This window comes from Botryllus schlosseri, chromosome 14 (genome assembly GCF_051294905.1).
Source record: "Botryllus schlosseri isolate E-star chromosome 14, Bs_hap1, whole genome shotgun sequence".
NCBI lineage: Eukaryota > Metazoa > Chordata > Ascidiacea > Stolidobranchia > Styelidae > Botryllus > Botryllus schlosseri.
In genome coordinates this window covers 2,249,854-2,266,578 of record NC_137249.1, presented here as the reverse complement: position 1 = coordinate 2,266,578, position 16,725 = coordinate 2,249,854, and positions in this window count along the sequence as shown.

Here is a 16,725-nt window from a genome sequence, read left to right as displayed (position 1 = left end):
ATTTCCAAATACGACTAGAATCATAATAATTAGAGCTGCGCAGTTTTTTTCTAACTTAGATTAGAATTATAGCTACACAGATCTAGGCTCGCTAGCTCATCGGTGTAAGCGGTGTCTTATAAGGTGTCCGGTCAATACCTAGAAAACCATTACCGAGAATGCCATTACCGAGAATGGACACCACCGAGAATGGACATTGCCGAGAATGCAATATATGCAATGCTGGCATGTTATGCATATGCACAGGTCGTGTGTGTGCATCACGGCGTCGCCACATTCGGTACCGATGCTCACTGCTCAGGTATAAATTTCTCGACAACGTCAGTCCCAGTAAGCTATATTCTTGACATTGGCCATTCTCGGTGGTGTCCATTCTCGGTAATGACCATTCTCGGTAATGTCCATTCTCGGTAATGTCCATTCTCGGTAATGGTTTTCTCGGTATTGGCATAGAACCGTCTTATAAAAGCCTAGAAGTGGGCCGTGGTACAAGTCGGTATCTCCGGAATAAAAATGAAGACACTTGGCCTGGTGCATAGTAGTCGACAAACACCATGAATACCCCAATCAACAATAGTTACACAGAATTATCGAACTTATATTAGAATTGGAATTAAAGAATTTGCAAAAACAGGACAAAGGTCTATGTACGCTGTACAGCAAGCTTGGCTCGTTTCGCAACATAAAGTTCTTAGATTAGATATTCAATTAGATTAGAATTGAAATTAGAGCATAGGAACATTTCACAAGCAAGATCATAATTTGATTACCGGTATTTCACCCTCGTTAGTCCATTAAACTACTAGAATTATCGGTGGACACTGGTCAGTGGTCAGGGTAATCATAAGAAACAGGGTAATCATCAGCAACTGGTAGAGAATCAGCGATACGTAACAACAATGTTATTTTCAATTCTCAACTAGTTGCTGACGAATACCCCTGACGGGTGTCAGCCACATATATTCGGGCTTATTTCAATATGAATATACTGTTCAATTGTATACTGAAGTTCTGTACCTCTCGTATCGCTTTTACACGACTGTGGAACAGCATATCCACATTCAGGTCGAAATACAAGCAATTTCTACTGAATAACTGCTTGTAAGCTCTGCAGAATACCGGACCCCGACCTTGCCCTTTTCATGCTCAGTGTGCAATTTGCATATCTCTTATTTACATAGTCTGGCCTTAGGTGGCTGTCTGATTGAAGTACATAGTCCTACACCTTTCGCCGCGTTCCTATCTATGCATTAATCGCATCTTGTGGCGTTTTGAGTCGATGAAATTATGCACAAACTGAGATGAACTGAACTGAAGCATTCCCCTGCAATCTCTCTATAGCACTAGCCCAATTCCCTATACATATGCCTCATATTTACAAACAAGTCCAGCAGTTCACGGCGCATTCAATAAAGTAGGATACGACTCATCTGCTGCCGTTCTCCGTAATCATCTTCATCTTTATGAAAGCGGCTCTAATCCGAGACGGAGGCAGTTGCTTAGATCGCATCAAAAGAGGCTGTAAGCTGCTGTTTGCCTTTCGTCTGTTGCGAGAGTATATTTGCAATCATAAAAGGACCCAAATCCTGTACAAACATTAAGCGCGGCTACTCTTTCGTAATACCTGCACTAGGTTTGATAGAAGATCTTTCACCGCCTATATCTGATCTGACTTATACTGTGAACACACGCAGTACCTTCGTAATCACATACCAATGCGCGCGAATAATCACAATACACGTTAAGATTAGGCATTAGATGTGGTTCGCGATTCCATATACGGCCTACATGACATTGCTAGGCTGTGCGTGCGGTGAATTGAGAACACACAAGCGAAGCAATAAAAGCCATAAGACGGGAGTTGTAAAGCAGCTGTAAATCGTAAATTCAGCAGCTATTTAATACCGTAATCAACTCTGTTTCAATAACGAACTCTCCATTCAGAGATGGCATGTTTGCCGTCATGTTACCGTCGCGCGTCTATAAATTATCAAGATATTATTCGATTGATCTCAGCTACTCTTGCAATTTCAGATTGAGTCACCAAGTCTAAATAGCGGCTATCAAACATAAGATACGTGACGCAAATATTAAACTACACTGGTGCACCGCACAAATCGTCTTCGCGACTAACATAGGAAATGTCTTGAGATTGAGAGTCGTAGCCTTCAAAAGACCAGCTCTGTTTTCTCTGAGTTGGTCTGAGTGAACATGATAATATATTTCGACGGGACAACATAAAACTACCGTCTGCATGTGTCTGGTATGAGCGTCTGTCACGCCTAAAGCTTTAAATCGGATATCAATCGCACTAGACCTCAGAATAAGGTGCTGCTGATTGTGAGCACCTTCAAATTTCATGAAACGACGAGGTTTGATATTTTTGGCAGTGAATTAGAATAATATTCTGCTTTCAATCTTGAATATAATTTGTAGCTTGCGCTGTAAACCAGTGATGTAGATCTGACGGACTCGGATAGCGTTCGGACCAGATTTTGCACAATTTTGAGACAGCTGGATTCTATTACAGATTATGTTTCGGATATTTACGAATGGTTGTAACTTCTGCTTCGGATATTCTTGGATAGTTCTGACCAAACGTGACTTTTGATTTCAAGTTGAAAGAAAAAATTGTCCGCTCGACAACCAAACACGTACGGTAAACACGGTCTGCTAGGACTGGTAGCACTCTAAAGTTGTTCTGCCAAAGGTCCAAGCAAATATAAATCAGCTAACCCTAACCTTAGCCTTTGTAAAGACCATACTATGCTGAGATGTACTTCTGGGATTCTTCGAAAAAGTTATTTGATTAAGATTTTTCGGATTCTGGGCGGCATTATTCGGATTCGGGTGGATTATTGGTTCAGATTGTTCGGATTCGGACGGATAGTTCCTCAGATACTCCAGCTGTCGGAGGGATTCGGATTCTAAAAAATCAATTTCCGCTCATCACTGCTGTAAACGGATTCGTGTATTTCGTTGATTACCACTTCTATTGTAAGGTGGAAATCAGGTAAACGGCACTGCCTGGTATAAAACGTTGCTTTCACACTCGTTGCAATGTGTAAAAACGAATAAAATACGCCATAATTACCCCTGGAGTGAGTGGATTGTTCTGTTTTCGTGTAACACCCCGATACGATGCAAAAGGCGGTACTAGTGAATGGAATACTGCGACAGCGCATCATCTGCGTCGGTGATTTCTTAACCAGTGCTCAAACGAACCCAGGGGTTAGCTGAGCCAGTCTCTAGGTTCGCCAAAAGTTAAGACACGCACCCGACTTATACGACTGACGGCATAGGCCACACTTATTTGCAGTAAATGTTCGTTATAAATTTTTTGCTTTGTTTGAAAACATGTTTTAATGGGTTTGTTCTTTTAACACTGTTGCTGATGCACAGTTCGTTTTGTACAACAGTATTATGTGTAGTAATTTATTACATGTGTAACGTGCTGGCAGACTTTGTTTATGCGGCTCGCCGAATGATAGCAGATTAGCGTAAGGGTTCGCCAGGTTAGAACCACCGATTAACAGTGAGCTTGTGCGGAATATGCGCCCGTGATCAAAAAAATCAACGCGTTGCAATTAATTTCATACCGGCGATAAAGATTTTGCGGTTTACGCGAAGCCAACAGTCTGCAAAGGAGTGAAATATTTCTCTTATCACGTACGAGTGCGCAGATTCCAAGGATTCTGAAAATAAATACAATGTACATTTTCTGCGAGACAACGTGGATTACGATCTTTGTGGTCTTGATCTAGTTTCTTATCGCGCGTTTGTGTTGATTTGTCGAACAACTAACATGCTTAGCGCGGGTCCGTTGCTGTTTTAAGGTGCTTTGTAGCAAATCGCGGCTTTTATTTCACACGAAAGCATCCGTTGAAGCGCATAGTCGCCAAAATCAAAATGATGGCGGCGCTCTGACTCCGACTTCACAGCCCTGGTTGACGCACAGGCCAAATATTACAATTATCACTTCAATATGAATGAAGTTACTGTCTTATGCCTTTCAAACAGTATAGTCATAGCGAGAATGTACAATGTACAATGTAGTATACTATTTCATATATGATTCAATTGTGTACTGAATTTCTGTACCACCAAGGGTCTTCGAATAGTAAGCTGTATGTGTACGTCTTGGAGCAGTGGTTCCCAAACTGTGGTTCCCAAACGGGAGCATCTTAAGTGGTACGCGATTAACTTCATCGAACCTATAAATTTATGAATTGAAAACAAAATTTAAAGAAGATTTCTAATTTGTTTTGTATACAATCAACGTTGGGTTTCATGGTACCAGTTGCTGAAAATCGTCGGTGCAGTAATGAACTAATGGCCAGAACAATACAATATGTTCGATTGCTCGCTTCGTGTGCTCCAATGGCCCGTGGTTGAATTTCATCAGACGGGCACCGATGGTCATCTTCGCGCAACCGCGAGTCAAGCCAGGAGATATTCAAATACTCTCGAAAGCTCGCAAAGGTCATTTTATAACAACAGGAAGAACTTCTATGATCAAATATTACAAATCCCTAAAAAAAATTCCCGCGTTTCGCGCGATTTGCTGTAGGTATATTGATATTAATCAAGCCTTGCACGATTTCAAAAGATTCCTACCAAATCAGCATACCAAATCTTGCCTTCACATCATACAATTTGTGCCAAACTGATCTCGGTAGTATATTAACTTGTGATCATGCGAAAATAGTGGCTCTCAACACTTTCGAGATATCAGCTTCTGTTCCGGTCGATACGACGAGGGTGGTACGTGAGCTCTGTAAAAATGCTCGAAATGGTGCAAGAATACAAAAAGTTTACGATGCCCTGCAATGACATATGTTAGAGTCACGGAATTACCGCTGGCTACAACATAGAATTTTCTGGTTATCTTCGTCAGCACAATTCCAAATATTTTCTACACAGGATTATACAAGTATATTCATATGATGTTGAGGAGTCAATGCTGTCAGAAACAAGCATGTCGCGAATAAACCGTGCAGACTAAAGTTGCAACAGAACAGTTCCAACAGTTCCAACAGAATATAACGCTAGTTCTACATCACATTAAAGATGATGTCACATAATTGATGTGGTATATTTTGCTACGGTACCTATTTCATTGCACTTTTTGTCTGTCTGTATGTCTGTCTTTCTGTCGATTGATCACGGCTTTACAGATATGCCATTTCCATTACCCTGCGTAGCTTTGTGGTACATGTTTCGTATGCTGCGACGAACAATCCCGGTTTAGAGCCTTCCATGGTGGTAAATAGTATCAAAACTATAATTTTCGTTGATAATTTAATCCGTATTGGCCAGAAACGTAAGATTTCAGTACTTCAAAAGTATTCAGTAGGGCAAGTTTTTCCAACTTTTGCAACTTTTTTTAACAGCTTCCGGCAGCTTCCTAAATACTCGAAAGTTATGTAGAATGATGTTTTAAGCTGTTTGAAGGAATCTTATATTGCAACTTTTGCAACTTTTGTCCATTTTTTTTCATGAAACTTTTTCGATTTTTCATGAAAGTTTATTCGATTTTTCATGCAACCAATATACTGGAAATATTTGGTAGTATATCTAAATAGATCGGTCACTGTTTTTTTGAGAATTTTGGTGAAATACACGGCCAAATTCGACTGAAATACCGTAAATCAGCACTGAAGTAACGCTCTAATGGGTATTTCAGGAGCTGAGCCGGAAAGTTGACTTTTTTTTCAGTCAACCAATGGAGAATGTGGATGGAAAACTGTATTTCGGGAGTGGAACTGGGAGGTTGACCTTTTTGTTTTCAAGTCAACTGACCAAAATGTTGTCTTTTAATGCAACTTTTGTGAAAAAGTAAATGCAACTTTTTACTGCAACTTTTGTGAAAAATAAATGCAACTTTTTACTGCAACTTTTGGGAAAAATAAATGCAACTTTCGACGGATTTGACTGCAACAAAAACTTGCTCTAGTAATCAGTCACTACTCTACTCAAATCCTTAGAATTATTACTCGATTCAGATCGTGTACTCGAAGCATTGTGCACTTCCCTACCAGACTTGAACAACTATATAATTCTAGTTGTATAATTTTACTAAATTATAGCGAAATGCAAGTAATCTAATTCTAATCTAATTTGTGAAAGGTTTCTATGGTCTAATTCTAATTCCAATCTGCTTTATTGTTTTCCTGGAAATTCCTCCTTGTCATTGGCATTTTGTAGCGAGTTAACAAGAATATCCCTCTCGCGCAAGAAAATCCAATGCCAAGCCGCTATCGCATTAGTTACACCGTACAATCACGGTAGTTATTGTGAAGAATAATAGCCATACGTTAGCACAACGTCAAAGCCGTTTCAGCTGGTGCAAAATAGTGATGTTGGGCACGGGCGAAAAGCTTATTTTGAAATAACGACAATAATTTGAAACTGAAATCAATTTCAGCATTTCGAAATGCTTTACTCCGCGTTCTTCCAAAACAACAAATCAGATCGCGGGCCGCATGTGGCCCGCGTCTTGGTGACGCCTGGTGAGTGCAAAACGAGCCGAGCTCGGTGTACAGACGTTATAATCCTTCTCATGCTTATGGGAACGCACTGTGATTTGATATCAACTGAACTTAATTTTTGCTGTATTTATTTCTCATTCACAATTTCAATCAATTTCCAAGTTCTTGCGAATTCAGTGATTCTAATTCTAATATAATTTGGAAAAGCTGTGTACCTCTAATGTCCAATTATAATTATAATATAATTTGGAAAAGCTGTGTACCTCTAATGTCCAATTATAATTATAATCTAATTTGGAAAAAGCAGTTTAGCTCTAATTCAAATACTAATATAATTTGGAAAAATATGTGAAGCTCTAATTCTAATTCTAATCCAATTTCGAAAAAGCTGTGTAGCTCTAATTCTAATTCTAATCTAATTTGGAAAAACCTGTGTAACTCTAATTCTAATTCTAATCTAATTTGGAAAAGCTGAAAATTTTCTAGTTGTACAAGTCCGATCCCTACATTCTATGCGTCTGCATTTGTATAGCTTCATTATGATTCCACACTCCTAATACAAACGCGCGTGCAGACTTGTTGATTTTAGGATGTCAATGTCAACGAGAGCTTTACCCATCGGCTAACTTGTACCAACACCAGTTTCCTGAACCGCCATTATGTGAAATGAAATAGGTATTACAATGGCGCCAATCTTTATTACGTGACATACATTTCAACATACGCTTCGCCGACAGTGCGGGGAGGCGTGCGAAAGCAAATATATGCCAATTTTATTCTCAGTTTCAAAATGTAAAAAGTTGAAGGCTTCTAACTGATTCAGAAATTTAGAACATAGTTGAAAACGCTTTCTGGCGTGGCGTAGAAATGGCCAACTCGAAAACTCTCAGCTTTTAGAAATTCGATACGAATTAAAAGTATAGCTTCACATGTTTTCCAAATTATACTAAGATTAAAATTAGAATTATAGCTACATACTTTTTTCCAAACCATATTGGACTTATGAATTACTGAATTCGTGAAACCTTGGACATTGAATCAAGTTCACATCAAAAGCATGAGAGTGGCGAATGCATGTCCTAGGGATGGTGCGAACCTCTGAAAGGTTCAGGTTCGTGTGAACGCGAACATTTTTGAAAGGTTCTGTGTGAACGCGAACGTGAACCTCATGACGTCACGCCACGTCATATTGCAGAATCTAACCCTGCATTTCAGTGAAGTCATAGCCTTCGTACACGATAACTAGCGACGACTTGGGCCACATGATGCCACTATGCTGAAGTACATATTGACGTTTTAAACGTCGCCAAATGTATAAACTGGGGCAATCAAATGATATCATAATCCCATAAAATCAATATATTGCGTCGCTTTGCCAACAATTTCGACAGAGCAGTAAGGGAATATAAGCTTACCCTTAACGGTCTAGGCCAGACCGGGCAATGTATTCGGCGTCTGCGTATTGCTGCGTTGATGTTGAGCAGCATGTAAAACGGGTTTCTGTACTTGCTACCGATATTACCCATTAACAAGTTATACAGCAGTAGCCAACACCCCAATCGCACGGACTTGGTTTTTATGATACAATAAACATATGAAAGCAAGATTGACCCGTACGCCTGCTAGATTTTTCAAATCGGACAACGATATCAATTTCATTGATTGGTTGAATAAGCATCATTCGCTGACTACCTACAGGTAGAGTATTTCGCTCTTGATGTTGTGTGATTGGAGGTCGAGCTCACAGCAGAGAGTCACTAAATATTTGAGCAAACTTTTGTAACAAAGCAAGTAAAATTTTTGAGATTGTCAAGGTGCATGCTTGTTTAACTCGCCATGCATGCAGTGGCTCGCAGTTGAAATGCAATAAATTTCAACCAAAGATGTTATAATGAAGTGAAAATTGTACTATTATGAAAAAGGTTCACATTGCAGAACCTACCAAGCTTTGTTTGTGAACGTGAACCTTTAAATTTATGAGGTTCACACACAGAACGCGAACGTGAACCTCACGTTCACACCATCCCTTATGTGCGTACACCAGGCTTGGCTTGTTTCGTGCTATACAGTTCTCCCGTAGCATTATTAGGAAAACCAGAGATAAGAGAATAATTAAAATTAAAGCATAGATACATATCGATTCACTCTAATTAGTCTATTATAGACAACTAAAATTATCTAGTTGTCAAAGTCTGCATTGTGATTTGATGTTGAATTTTGAAACTAACTGGTTCGCCGAATCTGTTTCAAAATTTTACCTATCCGCAAGCTGGAAATTTTAATTACCGCTGCGTGCTTTGGAAAGCGCGACGCAAATATTGATCCGCAGTCTTTCACTTCCAGCGGACATATCCCGCGAGTATTATTCACAGCCGAGCTGAAAAATGTGTCAACACCAAGAACTTTCAGACGATATTCCAGGACGGTATATGACCTCGAGTTTAATAGTATACCTTGAATTTTGTTTACGTTTGCTAAACATGAGTTTCGTTCGTCGATATCGAGTGGGTGTGTTCTATGTTTGGCTATCGGGTTGGGGCGGATTCAGCAAACTTTGTTCTACCTGTAACGAATGCTAGCGAGACGTCTAAGAATATATGAAAAGACTACGATTAATCATTTCTGTTATTACACAGCTGAAGGTCTTCGTGAAATCTACGTAATGCGCAGACATAATCTGTTTAAGGGCTTCTTGGAGGTACAGAACTTCAATATACAATTGAATAACATATTCAAATAATGTTATTTGATGATAAGATTGGTGATTCAAGGTTGCATTTAAAACAAATGGTGTTTTAAATCAGTTTTTTTACTGCCATAATTGTATAAATACTTTCGCAAAAGCATGTTGTATGAGCCTATGGATAATTTGCACCTGATATAGTCGACGGTATACGATGTGGGTGGTTGGAGCAGTGTGGAAATAGTCGTCGGCTCAACAGTTAGCACGTAGATATATAGATCATTGGTACGGAATGGGCGTTCTGATGATGATGGCCGCCGAGCGTAAAAATACTGCATAACGATGTAGTCGGTGGTTCGGAAACCTTTTTCTTCATGTCTGCAAAAACTATAAAAAAAACATGTTTTAAAATTTTTGTTTTAAATAGCTTCTTGTTTTAAATGCAATCCTAGTTGATATACAATGTTCTTTCCAATTCTCTAGCATACTCAACTTCATCAAATTCTTGAAGGTACAGAACTTCAATATAGTTGAACAAGATATTCATATTGAAATACCCCGAATATTTTAGGCTGAGACTCGTCAGGGGTATAATCGTCATCGACTGTAGTAGAGAATTGAAAGGAACATTGCATAATGCATATCAATGATAATTGTATGTAACATCGACTTTTTCATGCAACTGATATAGCCCTGATCTCTGTTAAGGTTATCATAAAGGTCCAAGATTGCAGCACGATATAAATGAAGGTGCGGGCCTGTAGCGCAGCAATGCAACAAAAGAGATTTAACAGATGTTCCCGTGTAAGTGTTTCACTCATAAAATGGCCGCCCATACAGTATTATCGTATACTACAGTTTGTCTTATTTGATCAGATACTAGATATCAAACATTCGTCCTCTGTTCGCTTCCGACTGGATTCGAATCCATCTGGCCCGTACAATAGCAATGTCAAAGTATTCAGGGCAAAGATAAATACCCCATTTTCCTTAAGGTATTATATAGTCAACGAATAAACACGATAGCTACTGATTTTGCGACAGAATACTCTCTGCACGGGCTACCATCGGTTTCCTGAAACATGATGTCACGATTGTTTCAAGCCTATTTATTGGTTTTTGATTTGTATTCGATGATAGATTGGGGAGCAAATAGAGTTTTCTGATGTGGTCGCTTTTGAATTTAGAAGAGCAAATGCGGATTTCGACGGATTACAGCGTATAAATGAGAACAGAGTCAATAAACAAGAAAATTTTCAGCTTTTCCAAATTAAGATTAGAAATAGAGTTATAGCTGCCCAGTGCACATTTCTTTCCAAATTAGATTGAATTTAGAATGGCTGAATCTAATAACTCAATTATATATTACAAATTAGAAAGAGATACAACAACAAAAAACAAGCTCAATTCATATCAAATCAGACCATTTCTTGTAAGCACGAGAGGGGTAAATGCACATACCAAGCTCGATTCGTTTTGGACTATATAGTTCTCCTGTAGCTTTTCTTGAAAAACTAAAGATTAAATTGTACTTGAAATGAGAGTGTAGAAACATTCCACAAAGTAGATTAGAATTAGATTACCGGCATTTCGCTTAAATTAGTCTAATGAGACAACTATAGAATTATCTAATTTAGTTGTTAGTTAGTGGTGAGTTATTAGTTGTTAGTTGTAAGTTATTATCTACTTGTTCAGTCTATGTAAGTATGTGGGGTGCAGGAAATTTCGGATGGGTATATCTTCCTACTTCAAACACGTTATGATATCACACATAGCTTGCTTCTGAAATATCTTTTTTCGTTATCCCATGGCAAAAGCGTCGTGTTCGTTTCATAACGAAAATATTTCTGCACACTTGTCCTTCCATAATACAGCAACATATACAAAACATAGAAACATAGTTTCAGTCGCAAAGTCGTGGCGGATTTACGGACGATGCCCTTTTCAACTTGTTTGCAAACACGAACAGCGGCTAGCGATGGATGTTGGTCGAGATCGATGAGGAAATCCAATAAACACGAAATACAAGCCGAAATACATGTACAATGGTGCAATGTAAATAAGTGTGAAAGTAAAATTTGTTACCAGAAGGTGAAGATGGCCTGGTTTGCACCCTATGCTATATGATGTAAACCCGTTACGTGACGCTCAATGGCAAGTTTCCTGTCGGTCCGCGACATCTATTAGAATTTTGTATCGCAATTCCAAAACGCGGGAAGACGTACGGTTTATCGTCCATTCATTGGAGAAATAAAACTTCAAACAATAAATCGAGTGAGAAATTAGGAACGTCTATTTCTGCATTGTGTCGTAATAGAGATTTAGTAGTCAACTTTGGTCGCGTGTGACAATTGTGCAAGTGTTGCACGACACTGTTTAAAAGTAACCTATTACTCGTTTCGGACAAGTTCTATGTGAAAGCTACGGATTACTTTCAAACAAACGTTGTCACATTTCGACATTGCAATTAAGCGATACTGGCTGCATCTCATTCCTTTCAAAGGATTCTGAACACAATCGCTATCAAGTTAGTGGTCTACGCGAGCTTCGACTTGCGTAAACTTCAACAGAATCACGCCTAAATATGTACTACCAAAAAATCAGCATTAAATGAAGTTTACATATTACATTTGAGTTGCATACATTTGCCGTGATTAAATTTAAGGTCAATTTCAATTTTTGAAGGCTTACCGGTCCGCGGGATTTGTTTTGAAGTTTCACGGGTCCGCTAGGTGAAAAAGGCTGAGAACCATGCACTGATCTATATCCATAGGTGCTATATAGCTGTTGAACCGACGACGACTCCGAGGGTTCCAACCATTATGGGTACAAACCGTCTGGAGGCTCACACCATATGTTTTTACTATATGGCATAATTTTACAACTTTTGAAGAAAAAAAACACAACTCTGTTTTCTATGTATAAAACACAAAGTTTTGTGAAAGGCCATTCGTATTAAATGTAACCGTAGCTGTTAGTGGGGTTGCATTTAAAACAAAAATCTATTTAAAACAAGGCCCTTGTTTGTGTGGCGAGATAGCGCAGTGGTATAATCCGCGGCGGCAACACCAATGTGTTGCGGGTTCGAGTCCGACCGAGGTCGATTCCAGAATTCCTATACCTAAGTGTAGGAGGTTTATCTAGGTTCTTCCTCGCCACCTCATCCGCGTAAGCGGTGTCTTACAAAAAGCCTAGAACCATAAGTCGGCAGCTACGGAATAAAAATGCAGAAAATTGGTCTGGTGTAAATGACCAATGACCATAATATAGTCGATAAACGCCATGAATACCACAAAACAAACGAACAAAAGGCCCTTGTTTAAAACATGCTTTTTGATTGCTGTTTTTGTTGTAGTTATTTTTTAAGCCATGACGTCACGAATATTCAATTGTGACGTAATTATTTTGAGGGTTCCAACCATCCTATATCGATGTAAGTCGGCTATATCGGGTGGTCATTGTCCGTAGGCTCATACAACAAGTTTTTTAGAATAATTTTACAACTTTTTTAAAAGGCCTTTGTTTAAAACACCATTTTTTAATGCAACCCTAGCTGTATGTGACGGGTGCGTGTCTTGACCTTGGCTCAGGGAATATCTGGGGCTCGTGCGAACCCCGGTTAAGAACGACTTGCAAAGAATCTGGATTGTAAACGGTATATATGCTCCATGCTGCAACATAATTGCGCTACGGATATTCTTGCCATTTCGCGATGGTTCGAAACGGATTTTCGTCATGAAAACACAACAACGAAAGAATGCCGGCCTGATTAATGAGCCTTCATTAATCCCGCGACCTGCACAGCTGTTGGGCATCTGCGATGGATTTTCGAGATTCATTCGTTTTCAGCACGCTTGGTTACGTAGCAAATGCGAATCTAGACAACGGCACCAAATCGACGTGAGATGAGATCTGCAACGGAACGTCGTGAATTTAACCAGACGTGGACAACGAATTAAAGCCAAATGTCGGTAATCTAAGTGTAATTTGAATGTGAAATGTTTATATGTTCTGTTTAATTGTTATCGAGTGAAAATGCTACTGGAGAACTGTATAACGCGAAGGAGCCAAGCTTAATGCACAGACATTTGCCATTCTCGTATGAGAATGCAATCTATAGAACTAATAAATCATTGGGGCGAGGCACAGTCTTCATCTGATGTTAGACTTCTGAAGGACAGCATAACTGCATAACCCAGTGTTTATGCCCATTAAAAACTATGTACATTGTACAGTACATGTTGAAAGTCAATGAAGTAAGACTCTGTGTGAAGATATGACCTGCTGACGATACCGAGTATGTTGTACTCACTTATAGATTTAATCTGAAATATGAAAACAGATGAAGCGAGCATCCGGCATGTTGAATATGTTTCGATTGTTTATTCTTCTGTGAATCAATGATTTCGGTTCGTGATAACTTGACTCGGATGATAGATTGACGCGTGTAAAAGCATCGACGCTGATAATGGCGGACGCTAATGCGATGTTCGCCCGCTGTACAGATTTTGGGGTATTTAGGTTCATACAACCGTCGGCGGTTAACAGGAAAATGCACACAAATGAATAATATATTCACATTGAAATAAACCTGAATATGATCGACTGGCACTCATCAGGGGTAACCGTCAACACCAGTAGACAATCGAAAAGAACTCTACTAAAGTTATCCAAGCCAATGTGATTGGTTAAATGCTATTCTTGATATGCAATGTTCTTTACGGGTGGCTGGCGATTACCCCTGGCGAGTGTCAGCCGAAAATATTCGGGTTTATTTCAATATGAATATGTTATTCAATTCTATATTAATGTTGTCTGTATATGTACTTCGCCTGTGCGTTGATACAATATCGACCATCTCCCAGAGGTGACCAGTAACGAAGCCGCCTACCTTTTCGGAGTAATCAAGTAAATTATGTGGTTATGTGTTTTTACTATTTCCAATTGAGTTTTTCGGGAAAAAATCCTTACTCTTAAGAATTAGGATTCTGTAGCGTAGAATGTAGGTTTGGGATCACATTTACGAATGAAATTATAGCAACGGTAGGGCAAAATATCTCCTGTATCACGTAAGCTGAATATATTTACAATAATCGCGATTATGCAATATGCCCACTGCAATTTCGTTAGTAGCCACCTGAGATTTGCTAATAAAAGTATGCAATGTCTCTACTACTCTACGGCCAAGTTATAGTAAACGTTGAGAACCAATGATTTAGGTGGACAAGAATTGAAATTGTATTCACGCATATGAATAGTGGGTTCAGGCCATATCGAGATTTTCTTTGTATTGATTTGTGCAAGCAACTTTCTCATCTCGCGCCAACGAGACGTCACTGCTGTGAAGATAATTGGCGCGCCAAACACTATCAGGATCAGTACGGATTGTCCCCTTTTGAACAGCTATAGTGATATATTACGCTGATGAGAGGAAGACTTAATTGAACGATGCGCTTTCTTCCAAATAGCAGATTGTCGCTAAGTAGCAGTAATTCGAACTCAATAGAGGCGGGACTTGTGTTGTGATATTATGTTTCGCAGCAATCGCGGTAAACAACCGGTGAGTGTCGAACAGATCGCGAATTACGAATGGGTAGCTGTACGACTGTGTTGTATTGACAACGGCGATCACATAATTGAGCGATGATTGTGTCGCGGGGATTTTGACTTTTGTTCGAGATCAATTGGGCTCATTGCATCGTGAAATATGTTTGTAATTCCAACGATTATATCACTCATGCAGGGGAAGTTTTTGCTGAAGTCAAATCCGTGGAAAGTTCCGTTTATTTTTCACAAAAGTTGCAGTAAAAAGTTGCCTTTATGGACAGGTTTCTTGAAATTATTAGGGTATGAGATACTCGAATCGTTCCAAGAGCTTCTTGGAGGTACAGAACTTCAATATATCGAATTGAATGAATAGTATATTCAATCGAATCATTCCGTATCCTAGGCACTGTAGCAAAACTCCATGTTGGCGACTTCAACAAAATCAATAGCCTGATAAAATTGACCCAGTGGAAATATAAATTTCGGTGGTCTAGCGTGAATGTATATGAAAATATGCAGCCTTCATTTTATGCGATCCAAAGGAAATAATGTCAGCTCTACATCACATGAAGGTTAATTATGATATTTTTTATTGCATTTTGTAATAACGCCTTGTATTGATCACCACGGCACAGAAATGTAATTCCCACTACCGCGCGTAGCTTTGAAGTAGGCTACTAATTTTGTATGCTGCGATAAGACCAATCGAGGTTTCACGATGGTCAATGGGAAACTAAAATTCTCCATGATAAATCAACTCTTAGTGGACTGCGGCGTATTTCACTACTCCAAAAAAATCATCTCGCACTATACTCGATTCGGATTTGAATACTCGAATCATTGTACCCAGCCCTTTACTGTGTATGAGTTTTGAGCACTGAGGAGGTTTATACCGTGACATCTTTCCGAATAAATTTATGACACCATGCTACCACACTGCGGATAGTGTGCTCGATCAGCCGAAATGTGAATGGATTGCAATTAGGTATGACAAAGGCACGAAATTGCGGTAGGCCTACGATATTTATACAGCACCGTATTGTACCGTACGAATTCCCAAGGCCCTCAAAACTCGCACATACACCAAGCTGCTATTACGCACGCCTGCTTTCTCATCGTTCGTCTAGTAATCATTTTATCGGTCCAAAACACCACAAGAATGCGGCAGGCCTACAATGAAAAGATGGGAAGGACGAAGGAGTCGAAACGGCTTGTAGAAATCTTTCATTCATGCATCAACTTTGACCCAGTGGCTAGTGCATGTATGTAAATAAAAGGCATTCACACCGAATGAAAAATAATAGTAGATATAACAGAAAAAGGGATACAATGAGTTGGAAAGTGACGGAAGGCGAGATCGTATGTCAATTGCAGGGATATCTATAACTTCTAGATATCCCTGGTCAAATGAGATCTCAAATCGTGGTCCGGTAATCTCGAGCGCTGACTGATATTATTCAGTTGAATCTGTTTGTATTTTGACTTGAATGTGGACAACTGAACAGTATACAGACACTCTACACTGTACATTCTCATGTCGTATTGCCGTCGAAATACTGGTCCGTCGTACATGATACATAGATACGTTATGTTGTAATTCGTGTGAAACATATATGTTAATTGGCGAGGAGGGGATCGTGTGTTGTAGGCCTACATGCGCTTTGGATTCCGGAGTAAACAAGTCGTTGAATCTTGCGGGGACGCAAAATTATTTTCTATTACTTACATTCTTATATTCTCTTTCTTTACATCGCCTAGGCCCAAGTGGATGTCCGATTTCAAGGACTATCCCAAGTCGCATCGATGCCTTCCTTTCTTTTCATTATATCGCAATCTTGTGGTGTATTGATCGGATAAAATTGTTAACAATAAACTGAAATGAAAACGGGTCTGATACACAATCTTGGCAATTTGTAGACCCCTCGATTATTAACCATAAACACAACTCGATAAATATTTGAAAGCTGAAACACCGAATCTTTCCATCAGCGATTGAATGTCGCA